At 43.2% G+C, this 20,219-nt stretch overlaps 1 long non-coding RNA gene across 1 annotated transcript in view; it reads right to left on the reverse strand.

Annotated features, from left to right (window-relative positions):
- Positions 1-20,219, reverse strand: part of LOC124621814 — a 286,741-nt gene that overhangs the window by 38,741 nt on the left and 227,781 nt on the right. Inside the window, exon 3 of the long non-coding RNA XR_006980572.1 lies at positions 2,509-2,594. This is a non-coding gene — a long non-coding RNA (uncharacterized LOC124621814). The remainder of the gene's footprint in view (positions 1-2,508; positions 2,595-20,219) is intronic.

Raw genomic sequence — 20,219 nt, forward strand, 5'->3', positions numbered from 1 at the left:
TGCTTATCTCGCTCAATAAGAATACTGCAGAATGCATATTGCCATAGACATCGCAACAGACGTTGCGTCCTCTACTGTGCACATTGTACAGCCAGCTTAGTCTCTGGTGCCGGCAGTTTAATCAGCCAACTACTGTACTTTACACGTTTGGTTACCGTATTGTAAATGAAATACGTTCTGTAATGTCAGTGTAAGATTCCATATCGTCACGCTTTGTTGTATTATACTCCAGAGTTTCTGATGACGCTCTTGTAAAATCATAGAGCGAAACCGGTAAAAATAAAACATACTTTGGTTGTACTGATAAACTGAATTTCAACAGTCGCCGTTTCCTCTGCAGTCTCGATAAATTATCGAATACTGGGGATTTTATCCATTATAAACGCTGTAAGCTTACCGAGAACTTTTTATGCGTGAACAATGTAAATGTACCCTTTGTGTTCACTACCAGGCGGAACTGACGTCACGTCCGGAGCATTGAAACCTAACAGGAGCACGTGTGTCCGTGGCCACGCCTCTCTGCACAGCGACGTCGACAGCCACCCGTCCTAGCTACACTCGCCTGGTCCCTACGCAGACCAGATGCTGCGCCCACCCAGAACGAAAAAGCAATACTCAGATGCAGTATCTCATGTCACAAGTACATAGTAGTGGGCTAGGAAGGCGTCATCGGCACACTGGACGAGATGTAAAAGAGGAGGTGGCTTAGGCATATTAGCAGTATATGTAGGACGTACAGGAGTGGAAAGAGCGCAGATACATATTTCAAGTACAGGGTGTTTCAAAAATGACCGGTATATTTGAAATGGCAATAAAAACTAAACGAGCAGCGATAGAAATACACCGTTTGTTGCAATATGCTTGGGACAACAGTACATTTTCAGGCGGACAAACTTTCGAAATTACAGTAGTTACAATTTTCAACAACAGATGGCGCTGCAAGTGATGTGAAAGATATAGAAGACAACGCAGTCAGTGGGTGCGCCATTCTGTACGTCGTCTTTCTGCTGTAAGCGTGTGCTGTTCACAACGTGCAAGTGTGCTGTGGACAACATGGTTTATTCCTTAGAACAGAGAATTTTTCTGGTGTTGGAATTCCACCGCCTAGAACACAGTGTTGTTGCAACAAGACGAAGTTTTCAACGGAGGTTTAATGTAACCAAAGGACCGAAAAGCGATACAATAAAGGATCTGTTTGAAAAATTTCAACGGACTGGGAACGTGACGGATGAACGTGCTGGAAAGGTAGGGCGACCGCGTACGGCAACCACAGAGGGCAACGCGCAGCTAGTGCAGCAGGTGATCCAACAGCGGCCTCGGGTTTCCATTCGCCGTGTTGCAGCTGCGGTCCAAATGACGCCAACGTCCACGTATCGTCTCATGCGCCAGAGTTTACACCTCTATCCATACAAAATTCAAACGCGGCAACCCCTCAGCGCTGCTACCATTGCTGCACGAGAGACATTCGCTAACGATATAGTGCACAGGATTGATGACGGCGATATGCATGTGGGCAGCATTTGGTTTACTGACGAAGCTTATTTTTACCTGGACGGCTTCGTCAATAAACAGAACTGGCGCATATGGGGAACCGAAAAGCCCCATGTTGCAGTCCCATCGTCCCTGCATCCTCAAAAAGTACTGGCCTGGGCCGCCATTTCTTCCAAAGGAATCATTGGCCCATTTTTCAGATCCGAAACGATTACTGCATCTCGCTATCTGGACATTCTTCGTGAATTTGTGGCGGTACAAACTGCCTTAGACGACACTGCGAACACCTCGTGGTTTATGCAAGATGGTGCCCGGCCACATCGCACGGCCGACGTCTTTAATTTCCTGAATGAATATTTCGATGATCGTGTGATTGCTTTGGGCTATCCGAAACATACAGGAGGCGGCGTGGATTGGCCTCCCTATTCGCCAGACATGAACCCCTGTGACTTCTTTCTGTGGGGACACGTGAAAGACCAGGTGTACCGCCAGAATCCAGAAACAATTGAACAGCTGAAGCAGTACATCTCATCTGCATGTGAAGCCATTCCGCCAGACACGTTGTCAAAGGTTTCGGGTAATTTCATTCAGAGACTACGCCATATTATTGCTACGCATGGTGGATATGTGGAAAATATCGTACTATAGAGTTTCCCAGACCGCAGCGCCATCTGTTGTTGACAATTGTAACTACTGTAATTTCGAAAGTTTGTCTGCCTGAAAATGTACTGTTGTCCCAAGCATATTGCAACAAACGGTGTATTTCTATCGCTGCTCGTTCAGTCTGTATTGCCGTTTCAAATATACCGGTCATTTTTGAAACACCCTGTAGACACCACAGATATAAGAAATACATCACCGTTGGTGATAAAGTGAAGTGTGTTATGTACATTAAGATAAATAAGTTTTCCTCTACTGCATAACTTAACAAAAATGTTGGAACTACTGAACATCTGCTTGTCTGCATTGACTTCCAAGAGTAACGTATGGTTTTCCAGCGCTGAGTGCTCCACTTACATTCTGGGTGGGTCAGGTTCCAGCAGGGCCCAGCGTGCACCACAGCGCTCCAGGCGGCCGCCACCGCTACTACAGCCGCAAGCATTCTGCAACATACACAACAGAGAAGTAATGCCAAGTTTCAATCACTTCCTTTAATTTTACTAAGGTTACCTGCCAAATGTGTTGTGATCCTATGAAAACAAGCCCCCCCCCCCCCCCCACACACACACACATAACAATGCGATTTCCGTCTGCCTAACTACACCTATGCTAATAATAAATCTGTAAGCCTGTCATGATTATTTCAACACGCTTCTCCAAAACTACTAGATGAATATTCATGGCATTTTTGGAGGTAAATTGAACACAGACTAGGACGGTATAAATGCTTTTTATTGCATCAAAACCGGATCACGGGAAAAAGATATCGTAATTGAAAATTTTAACCATATTAATATCATATACGCGAAAGTAACTCTGTATGTTACGTTTTCACGATTAATCTACTGAACCGATTTCAATGAAGTTTGGTATGAAGATAGCTTGAATCCTGAGGAAGAACTTAGGCTACTTTAGGTTACGTACTGATTTGAGGAATAGTAGGCGAATTAGGAAAAATATTCAGTCTCTGAAAAATCTATTCACTCTATGACCTTTCATCTTTATCACATTTGTGAAAATACTTTTATTGATTGATGTGCCGTACATGATACGATTCAAAGTGATGAAAACATTGTTTGTAAACTCTTCAGTGTAGTTAACCCATACCTCCACACTATTTACTGCGTAACATACACATTGCATAATGTGAAACTACTTTAATACCACAATGCATACATGCGCACTCTTACCCATGCCCCTTTGCATACATTGCTCGACAGCAAAATTGTGCATGCCGATACATTGGGTGTTGGGACAGCTTGGGAGGGGGAGAGTGGGGAGCACATCACGAGCTGTGCTTCCTCAAACAGGCAGATACGTGACGGCAGCTGACGTCACCGCGCGTGTAGTAGCTTACTTACTCACCATCAGTCATCATAACAAAACTACTGATATGTGAGTGCAGCCTCAGTTAACAGATAGATCATATAATGAAACAGAAAGGAACTAATTGTTCTGTACCTATAAGACTGGGCCCCTGGTGATAGCTTCTATCTGTTTATCTCAGTCATGAAAAGTTTCTCCAGCGAAGAAACAAGTCACTTGTAGGTAGATGAGGCCAGCTGTGTAACTGGTCATCCTGTTTGATCTTCATTGTTAATATCTCTGTGTCACACACTGAACATTTGCGCACATTAACGATTCATGACCGTAAATTTCACGTATTTAACGGTGGCTGTCTATCGCTGTTACATATTGTACATTCAGAAAACCTTTCTCTAAATATATGTCACTTCACAAACCATAGCAAAAGTCTGAATTATTAGTTTCTCCATTATCAGAGGGTGCTGATTCTGCAACTGCATTTGCTAACAGAAACTTCATTAAATCCACAATTGGTATCATCCTTTACATCAGACCGTACTCAAACGGATCTGAAATTGCTACTGTTAAGGCATAATGGGATGGCTATATAAATAATTAACATTATAGGTGATAAAAAAAAATTAGGTATGCACACTACAAATAAAGGAGGTATATATAATTTAGATTGAACTGCAGAAAACCAACGTCGCATGATAAAGTAAGAGCGGATTTACAAAGTTAATTTCACAGATAAAAATAAACTACTTATAGGAGAAATAACTCAAAGAAACTACTGAGAGTTTCAATAGAATTACTCTGTAAAAAACAGTTACGAACTTGTGGAAGCGATTAGATATCCCTTACCCATGCTAACGCCAGGTTCGCTACGCTTCAGACAGCAAATATGTACACTTACTTCCGTATAACCGAAACGATAGCAGTAATTTTAAAAAAAATTGCTAATACACAAGACACTTCCCCTGGGACAAGTATTGAAATAATCGAATTACTGGAAATTATGCTAAAGAACAGCTACCTTTCTTTTCAAACCAAGGTCTATATTCAAAAAGTTGGATTAGCTATTGGATCTCCCTTGGCAGGTACACTGGCAGTTTTATTCATCAATCGTTTGAAAAATGAATTGTTCAAATCTCATCCTGTAATTAACGCTTATATAGCGTATTACAATCTTCATGTTAGTGATATTCTCGTCTTATTTGGTGGCTTACTACAAATTCGCAAAGGCATTTAGTAAAATGCATAATAATAGTACTTTTATGGTATTGCACCAGCTGGATTACAGTACTAATTTCTTAGACCTTTTCATTCCCATGGACCAACACAGACAATAGGAAGAAACCTAGGAAACAAATCCAGCTTCACGGCCCACCTTATGCAAGATAGTCACACGGTGCACAATATCAAAAACAACCTCGTAATTCTTCACACAATGAAGAATCAATGCTTTATGAACATATATGAAGAAGTACAAATTTACCGTCACCTAAAAAAATCCAAAGAAAAGATACTCACCGAGCTACGCACACCAAGGAACACCAGTTTGTTGGACATCTGCCGTCCCATGTTACTAACAAAGTCCTTTAAATGTACTCCGCAAGTTCACAGCTGTATCTAGGTATTTGTAAACACGCTTTTGTAAGCAGTCCATCATGCGTCCAAGCTACGCTAGTACCGTCTAAAGTTCCTGTATTTCAACTTTCGCAGGCTGGAAGACGCGACTTGACACTCGACTCGGATGCCTCGACTAACGCAACTGCTCCACACTTTCGTAAAACCCAAGAAAATTATTTGAACCTTTTATTGATAAAGCACACAATTTGTAATTTCGAACATGCCAGAAGCTAACTCTTCTTAAAACTAGGTATGCCAGTACTTTTTAATACAACGAGTTGTACAGCTCAGCAAGCCCATACGTTTTATGCATCGAATTGTACAGTAAACATTGGTTCACTTAATAAAACTGTTATTAGCAACTGGAGTGGCTTTTCATTAAATGTCTGAATGTTAAAACCAACCGTAGGTTGCCAAATATTTTTATACAGATGATCTTTAATATTGGCCAATCCCGGCCTATGGTCACTTTCAAATACTATCAATATCAAATATCAACGAGCTAATACAAGGTAAAAAGGTAAAACATTGTTTTTAACATCGCTACACTTTGCAAAATTACAACTGCTTATGCAGTACTCACAGTTGCACCGGTGAAATGTGTGTCGTTATATTCAAAACTATTTTGTGCTAAATGGGTATGGAGAATTTTTCCCACACATGCGTCGAAAATTTACATATATTTCCTTGAACAAAACGTACTGCATACTTGAACGCATTGTGTAGCGGTATGTGATGTTCCAGAAGATATGTGCAATTTTCGACGTGTGTTTGGGTACATGCAGCTGTCCCCAAGAAGCATTACATAGCAGTTTAATTATACGACACACATTTCACCACCTCAGCAGTAAATAATATAACAACAGTTACAATTTTGCAAAGTGTGACGACGTTAGAAAAAAGAGTTTTACCTTTTTTAAACTGTGTTTGCTCATTGCTATTTGGAGTCGTTTGGAAACGAGTACAGCCCGAATGTACTACTTTATGTAATAGATTTCACTGTACAAAAATTTCTTATAGCCTGCGGTGGACAAGCACTGTCCGCCCAAAAAGTTTCACGATTGATTTTATTCCTGGCGTGCAAGCGTCATCAGCACAGTGCCTGTGGTAGCAGTCTGAAATACCAAGTGTAGACAACAGACGGACATTCGACCAGTCAGTTGTGAGCCCGCAGTGTTTTTTAAATAATTGACTGCTGACGTAATATGTCATCATTGTTATGTCACAAGTCACAATGGGGCAACATCTCTAAATCAAGTGTTCAGGACATCGCTAGAATGTTCTAAAGAAGACAAAAGTATGTGAAAAGTTTGCCTCCGACCCTCCCCCCACCTTGACTTCCAAATAAAACAGCAAAGCGTGGAATCCTGCAACGACTTGAGTGAAATGAAAAGCTCCGACAGTTTGTTTCTGGAAAACGTCATCACTGGTGGCGCAACTTCGTATTATCAATACGAAACTACCACGAAGCGACAAAATGCAGAAATTCTCACGAATACTCAACGCCATTCAAGGTGTGGTGCGTGAGTTGAAGAACATACCAAAATAGGACGTTCTGACAGTTTACGTCGAGGCTGTGGAGCCATGCGCAAAGGAACGAATAATAAAATATAGCTGCTCATTTTATTCGTACCAAACGAAGCAAAAGTACTGAAGTAATGTTAGCCCGCCCAGCTAGCCGCGTGGTCTAGCGCGCTTCTCCCCGAGCGGGAAGGCGTGCCGGCCCCCAGGACGAATCCGCCCGGCGGATTAGTGTCGAGGTTCGGTGTGCCGGCCGACCTGTGGATGGTTTTTAAGGCGGTTTTACATCTGTCTCGGCAAATGCGGGCTGGTTCCCCTTATTCCGCCTCAGCTACACTCTGTCCTTGATTGCTGCGCATACACTGTCTCCACGTACGCGTATACCATAATTACTCTACCATGCAAACATTTGGGGTTACACTCATCTGGAATGAGACGTTGCCTGTTGGGTCCACTGAGGACCGAACCGCACAGTAACGCTGGATTCGGTGTGGGCCGGCAATAGGGTGGGTGGACCGCTGTAGCCTGTTGTGGGGTTGTGAACCACTGTGGGCCACGGCGGGACAAAGCCTCTCCGTCCTTTCTAGTCCCCGGTTCAATACCCAATACACACAAATTAAAGTAATGTTACTCGTCTATTTCATTATTGGACCAAATGGCATTGGACCACACCAATACTCAACGCCGTGTTTCGGAGTTACGTCGGGAATCTCTTAGTTTCCATGGAAAATTCTTAGTCGATTTCTGGGATCCTACCAAATCGTTTTAATAAGTAGGGGTCCTAGCGTAAAGCTGTACTAAATGGGACGAACATTTCAAATCACTGGCAGAGGAGAGGAAGCAAGTAGAAGACTTACATTTAGTGGTAGATTTATAGGAAAATGCAGTTTACCTGTAAAGGAAGGCTAGTCCAATTTGCTGATGCAGCCTGTTGCAGAATATTGTTGTAGTGTTTGGTATCCTTATCGAGTAGACACTAAGGACTTCTTCTTCTTTACCTCATCTTCCCTCGCCCTTTCCCGTGTCTCCCATAGGGTCGGCATTTTCATATAGGTTAAGGTACAAAGTTAGTGGTAGCTGATAGTCGGATGCCCTTATCGACTCCACCACGTCCCTGGGTCCCTGGCACGAAAACTGTGTAGAGTCCGCACAGAATACCATGGTTAGCAGATGCGCAGACGGCAGCGCATGCGTGGGGAGAACAGTAGTGGAGGCGGTTTTAGGCAGGCATTTTAGGGGAAATGCGGAGCACTGGGAAATGACGTTCTAAACTGAAGCCTGTTTAGTGGCGCCCCTCCACAACCACACTTGCATGGTGACAATTCAAAAAGATCTATCGCCTCTATTTTGGTAGCATCTAAAAAGAATTCCGCCAAAAATGCATATATTTGTTTTCGCCCAGCTTGTTAATCTTTTGTAACTTTCAGAGAAGCGTTATAAGTGGCGAGTTCTGAGTAAAATCTACACATTCTCTGGTTGCCATGTTAAAATTTGCTTCTTTTGCTAAAACGCAGCGGAGTTTACGCAGCCTCACCTCGCTAAAATGTTTTGTAGACGCAATTGCAAGAGAATTCTGAAGCAGTGGTTTATTAAGTGAGAAACTGAGGAAAAGAAAGGGCAGTAGCTTATGAAAAAGTACATCCTAGGCACAAGAAAAGTGTAATAGCTTCACGTATGTTGTTCCAAAATCCATAGCATTTCTCGTTTCACCAGCTATTGATGGTCCTTAAAAATTACATTCTTTCATCGAAGAAGTCTGTTGTTAGTAGAATAACACGGTAGATATTGATGTTTTGCACAACAACGACATGGAAAAATACTGTCCTCTTTGCATGCTATCATTTTCCAAAATCTCGTTTCTATATCGGAAACCGTTTATTAAATATGAAGAATATTGTGGATATTTCACTCTGGCTTTATCACTGGCGTGGCGCAGTCGCAAATGAGTCTGCTACGTCAGATCAATTTTCTCGACATTGGTGACAGATGGGCACCTCTACTCAAGGCGAAATAAAAATTCAAGATGTTTGCTAAATTTCATACTCAGCAACATATTATGTAATACCCATCAAATGCCGAATCATGGCAACCATTATTTTTCATAGAAAACTTATCCGAATTTCGTGCAATGTCTTACTTCCACGTAAATATCACAGTAACTATGACCATTAATGAAACAATGGGCACGATATCATGAACCTGACATATAAAGCTATATAAAATACAACAATGAATTTTTTTTACCGAATAATTTCTGCAAAACCGTTTGAGAAATTGTGCAGCGCGTGCGCCTCGATTCTGTAATTGCCGACCGGCTCCCCTTCCGAAGAACAAACGAACGAACACGCCCAGCGCTTTGTATGAGAACTGGTCACTGCTCATCGTCCACCGTACCGTGCGCGGACTCTCTGCCCCGCATGCCTCGCTCCAGGGTAAATCTCACATTCAAATGTGAGAACGTTTTCTCACTGTTTACGTAGCGTGTATCTGAGGCGGGACGAGGGTACCAGCCTGGTATTTAGTTGCTTTCGGAGTGAAAGGCATTAATGTATGGTTTTTTTTCTTTCATTAAATTAATGTCGGCCGGCCGAAGTGGCCGTGCGGTTAAAGGCGCTGCAGTCTGGAACCGCAAGACCGCTACGGTCGCAGGTTCGAATCCTGCCTCGGGCATGGATGTTTGTGATGTCCTTAGGTTAGTTAGGTTTAACTAGTTCTAAGTTCTAGGGGACTAATGACCTCAGTAGTTGAGTCCCATAGTGCTCAGAGCCATTTGAACCATTTTTGAAATTAATGTCGCAGTAAGGAGTAACAAATGTAAAACATTATTTCCTGCCCTTTTGTTTTCCTACGCAGCTAGGGGTGTGACATTTAGGGTTATTGACAAGTACCTCCGGGGAAGACGACTGCACAAAATCTACAATACACATTGAAAACAGACACACGTCAGTGGACAGAGCATTGCTCCAAGTTTTTAAACTCACGTTGCAGGCGGTCAGTATCGACACCGTTTGCGAAGTGGCAAACGTTAGTACGTGCGTAGAGTTCATTGACACTCATTGTCCAGGAAGATACAACAGCAGTCTCCTTTGCAAATCTGTTCATTACTGCAGGCGCACAATTATTCAATGCGACAATACTAAGCAGAGTGCAGCAGAGGGTTAACAATGAAAGTTGAAGGCAGCACAGTCAACAAGTACAAGCTGTAATTACAAGAACTACGCTTCCCCTTACCAGTGGGAAACTGATACTTAGTAGTAACAAGAAGCAAATTCTCACTGGTTCTATGATAATCTATTGTGACATAGATACGTCCCAATAGTAGTGAAAGAGTTAATCCGCGAGACGGTTTTTCTCTGATAATCTAATGTGGAACAGACACGTCCTCTCAGTAGTAAAAGAGTTAATCCGCGAGACGGATTTGATCCGGGGCAGGTTCACAACCCCGTATCCCAGAAGTGGCGCTTTAATATGCTTGGCTATCCGAGTGGATGAGTGGTCACACAGGACAGTACAGATGAAATTAGGAGACGCGCTAGGCCGATCAAGGCAGGTCATTAGGGCTCACATGAAACTGTAATACAGATTTTGAGTATCTTATATGGGAATCTCTGGAAGAAATGCGGCATTGTTGTCTGTTGAGTGCATTTGAAGAATCAGTATTCGAGGAAGACTGCACCACAACTGGACCGTCTCCATCGTGTATCTTACACAGGGGCCAAGAGAGTAAAATGAGAGATGTTAGTGAAAGTGCTGAGGCTTAGCGGCAGACATTTTCACATAAGTACTAGAACAAATGATGAAATGAAATGAAGTCCCATGCTTCTTTACAGAGCGTAGGGGAACGATGTGGGAGACCCGCACCGCTTTACTAGGCAAGGTCCTAGTGGAGGTGGTTTGCCACTGCCTTCCTCCGACCGTCCCGATGATGAAGATGAGGACGACACAACAACACCCAGTCATCTCGAGGCAGGAAAAATCCCTGACCCCGCCGGGAATCGAACCCGGCTACCCGTGCTCGGGAAGCGAGAACGCTACCGTGAGACCACGAGCAGCGGACGCTACAACAAATACATTAAGACAAGAAGTTACTAACATTGATACGAACTACCTTCCTCCACGTGCCATACTCCGGGTTATGGTCATCATAAGTACTGGTCCTCTAATGAGTATTTATGTAATTCACGAGTGTCATTGTCGTTTATGTGGTGTCACCGCCAGACACCACACTTGCTAGGTGGTAGCCTTTAAATCGGCCGCGGTCCGTTAGTATACGTCGGACCCGCGTGTCGCCACTGTCAGTGATTGCAGACCGAGCGCCGCCACACGGCAGGTCTAGAGAGACTTACTAGCACTCACCCCAGTTGTACAGCCGACGTTCATAGCAATGGTTCACTGACAAATACGCTCTCATTTGCCGAGACGATAGTTAGCATAGCCTTCAGCTACGTCTTTTACTACGACCTAGCAAGGCGCCATTACCAGTGTATATCGAAATGGAAATTATGTACAGTCAAGAGAGATGTACACCGATTGTGGATTAAAGATAAGTATTCTACCAGTACCTCCGAGTCGCTTGGCTGTCTTGCCACGCCACTACAGTTTATGAGTTCGTGAGTGGCTGAGGAGACCAACCCTGAACTATATTTTCTACTACAGTGAGGACAAGTCCAGCTCATGTCAAACGCGGATTGCTACCGATAGTCTGTCGTGAGTTTTTCTCGCTCTTTCCTACAGTTTAGCTTGTCTAATCTTTGCCTACGGCACTGTTTTCCGAAGTATTGTGAGCCAACACAAATAGTCCAGCCCCACGCTGGACGACTGGAGGGAGGTGGTTTCTCAGTTTCCGCTGCCGATTTGCCATTTTCTTAAAGATGTAACTTCAGAGCGTCTCTTTACCATTTCAGTAGTTATTGTTTTTGTTGTCCGTGACTGAGTGGGGCTGGTGGTTAAAGTGACCAGCGCATGATGATGCCCTCTATGCTGGTAGCATTATTTTCCTCACGGATACTGATACTGGTGTGCCGGTCTTGCCATTTTACTTTCAGATTTCTCCTGAGGCAGCGCTGATGACAGTTCTCGAGAGACTTGAGATGTGTGGGTAATATGAGCACCACATCGAAGTTGACGGTTGATGATGATGGCCTCCATGATAGTAACGTTTGTTTCCTCTAGGACTGTGATACTGTTATCTATGTACACTCATGCTCATAAATTAAGGATAATGCTGATACATGGTGAAAAAACTATCTGGTGGGCAGTTTGCGGGTTTCAATCACCTGCGGTCGTCGCACGGTGGTGCTGACAGCAGTCCACATACGCAGAGGTGTGTTGGTGCATGTCAGAGTAGGGTGCAGCGAATAAGTGTGCAGACGTTTTCAGACGTGCTAATGGTGACTGTGTGTTGAAAATGGCTCAAATATTCATGTTATGAGAGGTAGAATACTAGGGCGACTGTAGGCTGGTCAAACACAGCAGGTCGTAGCATAGGCCCTTCATGTGCCACAAAGTGTGATCTCAAGATTATGGCAACGATTCCAGCAGACAGGAAACGTGTCCAGGCGCTACAGTACGGGACATCCACAGTGTGCAACACCACAAGAAGACCGATATCTCACCATCAGTGCCCGCTGACGGCCACGGAGTACTGCAGGTAGCCTTGCTCGGGACCTTACCGCAGCCACTGGTACAGTAGTCTCCAGACACAGAGTCTACAGACGACTGAAAAAACACGGTTTATTCGCCCAGAGACCTGCGAGGTGCATTCCACTGACCCCTGGTCACAGGAGAGCCCGTAAAGCCTGGTATCAAGAACACAGTACACGGTCATTGGAACAGTGGTCCTAGGTTATGTTCACGGACGAGTCCACGTATAGTCTGAACAGTGATTCTCGCCGGGTTTTCATCTGGCATGAACCAGGAACCATATACCAACCCCTTAATGTCCTTGAAAGGGAGCTGTGTGGAGGTCGTGGTTGGATGGTGCGGGGTAGCATTATGATTGGTGCACGTACATCCCTGCATGTCTTTGACAGAGGAACTGTAACAGGTCTGGTGTATCGGGACGTCATTTTGCACCAGTATGTCCGCCTTTCAGGGAAGCAATGGGTCCCACCTTCCTCCTGATGGATATAATGTACGACCCCACCGAGGTGCCATCGTGGAGGAGTACCTTGAAACAGAAGATATCAGGTGAATGGAGTGGCCTGCCTGTTCTCCAGACCTTAACCCCTATCGAGCACCTCTGGGATGCTCTCGGTCGACGTATCGCTGCACGTCTTCGAACCGCTATGATACTTCAGGAGCTCCGACAGGCACTGGTGCAAGAATGGGAGGCTATACCCCAGCAGCTGCTCGACCACCTGATCCAGAGTATGCTAACCCATTGTGCGGCCTGTGTACGTGTGCTTGGTGATCATATCCCATATTGATATCGGGGTACATGCGCAGGAAACAGTGGCATTTTGTAGCACGTGTGTTTCGGGACGGTTTTTTCAACTTATAACCAATACCGTGGATTTACAGATCTGTGTCCTGTGTGTTCCCTATGTGCCTATGCTATTAGCGCCTGTTTTATGTAGTGTCACGTTGTGTGGCACCACATTCTGCAATTATCTTTGATTTATGAACATGAGTGTAGTTTCTGTTTAGTGAAAGCTGAAATAAAATTTGAGGTTTTCTGATACTGACATCTATGCTGATGCTTATGTATACCTCATTAAACATATTCAAAATTATTTAAAGGGCTTACTCTAATTTAGCCATTACAACATCATCATCTGTGTTCTCGAGTTCGATGACAGAGGTTGTGACTGTAGTGTCGGCAGACTTGCCAACACTACGTACACTAAAAGAAAGAGGCGGCCAAGATGCACGCGCTAACTCACGCAGGGTGGCGTGAGGTCTGAAACAGGATACGTAATGGATGCTATAAAGAAAAGTACGTAGCTGCCGGAATACTTAACTTTAATCCATCATTTGTATACAGCGTTCTTGATGATACAAGTGAGACTCTCTCTAGATAAATGCAATGTAATGCTAATGGCGCCTTGCTAGGTCGTAGCCATTGACTTAGCTGAACGCTATGCTAACTAGCTGCTCGGCTAATGAGCGATGCTTCGTCCGTGTAGTCGCTAGCAAAGTCGTCCGTACAACTGGGGCGAGTGCTAGTAAGTCTCTCGAGACCTGTCGTGTGGTGGCGCTCGGTCTGCGATCACTGACAGTGGCGACACGCGGGTCCGACATGTACTAATGGACCGCGGCCGATTTAAAGCTACCACCTAGCAAGTATGGTATCTGGCGGTGACACCACAGTGACTGTCTTGTTCATAGGTCTCATAGCTCTTAATCTACTATGGTTGAAAGTCCTGCTACCCATTCAGATCACTATTGCAACTCCCGATGTTAGTTTTCCTGTAGCAAGGTGTAGTCCATTCGGAATAGGGCATATGTCCATATGAAGTTATTTGCTTGAAATGATCGTTCCTGTCGTACCCCTGAGTATTCACCATTCCTCCTGGGACATCCAGTATAGATTCTAAAGAAAAAAAGACGCACCACGGAACAGTTATCCAAATGCGACGGAAATCCGTAGATGTGATTTGCATGCACAGACAGTCAAATGACTACAGTTTCAGAAAAATTGAATGATTTATTCGAGACAAAGAGCTTCACAAGTTGAGCAAGTCAGTAATTCGTTGGTCCACTTTCGGCCCTTATGAACGCTATTATTCGGGTTGGCACTGATATACAGAGTTGTTAGATGTCCTGAGCGATATCGTCCAAAATTCTGTGCAGTTTTCGAGGTAGATCGTCAAAATTCCGACATCGTTGGAGGGTCCTGTTTACAATGCTGCAAAATGTCCTCAATTGTGGGGATATCCGACGACCTTGTTAGTCAGTGTTGGTTTTGGCAAGCACGAAAACAAGCAGTAGGATCTCTAGCCGTGTGCGTGCGGGCATTATCTTGCTGAAATGTAATGGCTTGCCATGAGGGGCAATAAAAAGAGGCTTACCATTGTAAGACGTGTATATGTCCATTGTCTATTGTCAAACCACAATTTATGAAAGAAGTTTATATTCTATTAATAGTATTAAATAGGAATAATTAATATTTGTCATGTTGGAAATAATTGTGGTAGCAGGGAATGTCTGCACCAAAGTGTTGTTGGCAGGAGAGACCGCACATTGACATAATTTTAAAAAGTGCGGAAGAGACAGCGTATGGATTCATTTAAAGAAAAGAGCGGGAAAGACCGCGCATTGATACATTTTGAAATGGTAGCAGGGATTATCTGCACCACAAAGCGTTGTTGGCAGGAAGACCGCACTTTAGCGTTCGTAGGAAGTCAGTAGTAAGCGAGATGTGAAGCGAGTCGGTAGCAGGTCTGAAGCGAGAGGTTTAGAGGAGCAGTGTGCCTGCCACCCACTAGCTATGATTTACAAGAGATTATAAACGGATGTACAGAGACATCAGCTAGCTATTATCATAAGAGGAACTAATATTATTGAATTAATTTTTTGAGAAACTCAAGACTACTGAAGATATGTTTGCGCATTGCTAGTTGTAAGATTATTGTAAAAAGTAAGTCCTATTTGAACGTTTGTGAAATCATTTCATTCAGAATATAATTAATTTTTACCAGCAATATTGCATTACTGATTATAATCCATCCCAAAAACCATCAACGCAAAACTTTACAAAATTTTATTGTTGTCAAGAGAAACTTTAACTATGAATTACGTAACTTCAGTCTAGTTAGCCCACATCTCGTGGTCGTGCGGTAGCGTTCTCGCTTCCCACGCCCGGGTTCCCGGGTTCGATTCCCGGCGGGGTCAGGGATTTTCTCTGCCTCATGATGGCTGGGTGTTGTGTGATGTCCTTAGGTTAGTTAGGTTTAAGTAGTTCTAAGTTCTAGGGGACTGATGACCATAGATGTTAAGTCCCATAGTACTCAGAGCCATTTCATTTTCAGTCAAGTTAATTAAAGAATATCGTCAGCTTTGGTAATAAATACAGCCACTTATTATGACAGCCCACCAGCAGCTAATAGCGTATAGTAATAGAGAGTAAGTATATTCATGTCGCAGTTCGATGTAGCGGTCAGATGGTCCAGTAACAGTAAAAAAGGTAAGGAAAAGTTTTGGGTTATTGCAGGTAACGACTGAGGGCCACGACGACGACACATTCTATGTTCCGTCGAAATAATCAGAAAATCACTTTTAATAAGCAGCAATTAAATTTGTGTGCGAAGATTGAGAAAGAGAATAAATTTCAAAGGGAAGATTTCATTTGTTATTATTAAGCAAGAGATAGAAATCCTAAGGGAAGGTTTCATAGATTATTGTAAAAGGGAAGGTTGCGTAACAAAAGAGATATAGAGGAGACGGGAAGGTTCCAACAAAAGAGATATAGAGGAGAGGGGAAGGTTTCACCATATCGTCGACGAACCGCTACCCGCTGTAACGGTGCCGCAGATGACAACCAGAGGGGCCCCGTTATAAAAAAGAAATGGCACCTCGAACCATCACTTCTGGTTGTCGATCCGTGTGGCGGGCGACAGTCAATTTGTATCCCACCACTGTCCGGGGCGTCTCCAGATACGCTGTCGGGTTTCGATACAAAGCGACACTCATCACTGAAGACAATTATACTCCAGTCAGAGAGATTCCAGGTCGAAGACGTGTGTGGAGACGCCTCCGACAGTGGTGGATTGCCAACCTGATTGTCGCCCGCCATCCAGCCCGACACCAGGAGTTGATGGTCTGGTGTGCCATAGCAGGTCTCTTTGGCTGCCATCTGCGGCATCGGTACAGCACAGCGATGAGTCGACGACGTTCTACGCCCCGTTTTGTTGACCTTCAAGCCAAATCATCCTGGGCTTACATTTCAGCAAGACAATTCCTGCCGGCACACGGCGAAAGTTTCTACTACTTGGCTCCGTGCTTGCCAAACCCTGCCTTGGCCAGAAAGGTCGCTGGATCTCTCCACGAGTGAGAACATTTGGAGCATTATGGGTAGGGCTCTCTAACCAGCTTGAGATTATGACAATGTAGCGCACCGATGGGACAGAATGGGGCATGACATGCCTCAGGAGAACATCCAACATCTCTTTCAATCTCTACTGCTTGCATAATAGCCAGAGGTGAACCAACGCATTGTTGACTGGTTCAATTTGTGAAGCTTTTTCTCTTGAATAAAATATCCTACGTTTATGAAACTATAGTGATTTGTTCTTCTGTACATTTCCATCTATTCAATTGATTTCCTTCCCATTCGGATAACTGCTTCCTGGTGTACTGTTTTTTTAGAGCCTCTCAATCAACAAGGTCGAATGCCTTGTCGAGATCTATGAAGGCCATACAGAAGGGGGGATTTTATACCCTCGATTTCTGCAGCATTTGTCACAAGATAAATCTCTAGTGACCAGTAATCAATAGTTACAGTACTAAATTCGTACAGAGCACTTATCTCAGTCGTTTAGTTGTGTTTTTCTTAGGAGCGGAAACGAATATACGGGGGTTGGAGCTTCAGTAGTGGCAACTATTTATTTACAGCTCGTACAAAATAGGTACCTGTTTCAAAGTTTTACTGACCTTCAAAGTAGTCACCAGCATTGCGTATAACCCGTTGCCAGCGATATGGAAGTCGTAGGATACTCTTAGCAGTGCCAATTGTGTTGACAGTTCGAGCGGCGCGTTCTATTCCCCGATGAATTTTTGGCAGTTCTGAAGCGATTGCGGTGAAGTGTTTCCTTCAGTTTGGAAATCGAGTTGAACTTACGAGGGCTTAAGTCAGGGGAGTGCCAGTAGGTGGTATAGCACTTAGCAGCCCCATCAGCCAAACAAATCAGTAACAGCTTGCACTGTACGTGCTTGAGCATTGTCCTGTAAAATGATGGGCAGGTCCTGCAGAAAGTGTCATCACTTCTGTCTCTATGCTGTTCATTTTTTGAACACAACCTACGACCAGGGTTATACACAATGATGGTGACTACTTTGAAGGTCAGTAAAACTTTGAAACACGTATATATTTTGTACGAGGTGTATATAAATAGTTGCCACTATCAAAGTTCCAACACTCGTAAAACCAATTATTTTCCGTCTATGTTCAGAATTACTCTCTTTAATTTCCTTACTTTCACGCCTATTTGAATAGCATTAGGTTGCGCGTCATGTCTGTATCTACATTTGCATCGACATGCATACTCTGGAAACCACTGTGAAGTGCATGGCAGAAACCATTTCCTGTTGTATTTAACAGCTTCTTCCCGTTAGATTCACGTATGGAGCGCTAGCAGAATATTTAAATTCCTCTATGCTCGTTGCAGTTAGTCTAATATTGTCTCCGCGATCTCTACGGGAGCGACAGTAGCGGGTTTCGATGTATTTCCAGATTCTCCACTTTATACGGTTCTTGTAACTTTATAAATTGGATTTCGCGGGATAATTTGCACCTATCTTCCAGCGTGAGTCAAATGAACCTAAGACCACTGGTTCTACCCATCTCTTTTACATACTGTACGTCCAATTACTCCCATTAGTCCTACGTGCTATGGTTCCACATACTTGAGCAATATTTTAGAATAGGTTGCAAGAGTGTTTTGTAGCAATCCTCTTTGCATAGTGATAGCATTTTCCCAGAATTCTACCAATATCTAACTCTGTATTAGCTTCGAAGTTTCCATAGAGCTGTTAAGAATTTCATTAGGCGTTCGTAAGTTGCATAAAGTAATTTAAAGAAAAACAGTTGCATTAAATTTTAAAGCGCATGTAAATCAAGCCACTTGCTGTTACTTTGATTTAAGTTTAACATTATGAATAGAAATTAAGAAAACTGAACCACAATTGGTCCAGTAAGTACGCGGATAATTCATGAAACAGCCCACATCATTCTTTCAGAGGAATGACAAGAGCTAAAAATATAAGACAGCAACCACCCAATCAGCATTCAGCCTCTCCAAACACACTAATTTTCTTTTTTCTCAATTTGTGTGTATCTTGAAATGAAATAAATTTATTCTTGCGGTCTGTTACAGGGCACGGAAATTAGGCTCCCTCCAGAACTACAGTCTAATAATTTGTAACACTGTCACTGCAGACTTCGTACGTGAAACAATAATAACAATTTCTGTGCCTACACTATTTTCTTTGCATACATATTTGCATCTTACTTAGCATATTCGAGATTAAACGAAAACATTATAGATCAGGCCTAACTGTGACTGTTACGAATGTCAGTTGAAACGCACAAATGACTGTAAGACGGAACATATCTACATAATTTTTTTTTACTGATGACCTCGGACGTTAAGTCGCATAGTGCTCAGAGCCATTTGAACCATTTTGAACAGCCGAAAATATATTAGGATGCTCAATTCAGTTTTACGGAGAAGGAATGTGACGAACAGTACTAAAAGAATTGTATTCAAGTCGATATTAGAGAGTACAGTATTCTATGGAGCGGAGACCTAGACAGCTAATCAGAAACTTATTATTAAGCTGAAAGTTTCGTAGATGGACCTTTAGAGAAGATCAACTATAATTTCAAGAAGAGAAAAAGTTAGGAACGAAGAAGTATTCAGTCTACAATCAGTCTACAAAGGAGATTGCCTACTAATCACTCGTGTGTCCCATTCTAGAATATTGCTCAAGTGTGTGGGTTCGTACGAAACTGGACTAGATGGTGATATTGAACGTATACAGAGAAGAGCAGTACGAATAATCACAGGTTTGCTTGACTCTCAGGACAGTGCCACAAACATGTTGAAAGACCTGAACTGGCTGACTCATGAAGACGAAAACTATCCCGAGAAAGTCTACTACCAAAGTTTCAAAAACCGGCTTTAAATGAAGACTCTAAGAATATCCTACAACCCCCTGCATATCGCTCCACGGCGATCTAGAGGACGACATTAGGTTAATTACGGCACGCACAGAGGCCTTTAAACAATCATTCTTCCCGCGCTCCATACATAAATAGAACGTGAAAAACCATAATGTCTGGTACAATGGGACGTGCCCTCTCCTATACACTTCACAATGGTTGGCGAAGCATAGATGTAGATGTTGATATCAGTTTTATTATTCATGAATGCAAAAAAATGACACGAATTATTTACAGGAGAAAGGAAAAACTTGTAGAAGCCGCCCTCGGGGAAGACCAGTTTAGATTCCTGAGAAGTATAGGAACACGCGAGGCAATATTGACCCGACGACTTCTCTGAGAAGATAGGTTAGGGAAAGACAAACCTACGTTTAACGAATTTGCAAACTTAGAGAAATCTTTTCATAGTGATGACTGGTATACGTTCTTTGAAATTCTGAAGGTATCAGGGACAAATTACAGGAGTAAAAGGGTATTTACAATTTGTACAGAAACCAAACGACAGTTATAACAGTCAAGGGGCATGAAATGGAAGAAATACTTGAGAATGGAGTGAGACAGGGTAGTAAGCTATCCCCGACGTTATTCGGTCTGTGCATTGAGCATGCAGCAAAGAAAATCAAAGAAAAATTTGGAGGAGTTAAAGTCCAGGAAAAAAAAAATGCCGCGCGGGATTAGCCGAGTGGTCTAGGGCGCTGCAGTCATGGACTGTGCGGCTGGTCCCGGC

The sequence above is a fragment of the Schistocerca americana genome, chromosome 7 (genome assembly GCF_021461395.2).
Source record: "Schistocerca americana isolate TAMUIC-IGC-003095 chromosome 7, iqSchAmer2.1, whole genome shotgun sequence".
NCBI classification, from domain to species: domain Eukaryota; kingdom Metazoa; phylum Arthropoda; class Insecta; order Orthoptera; family Acrididae; genus Schistocerca; species Schistocerca americana.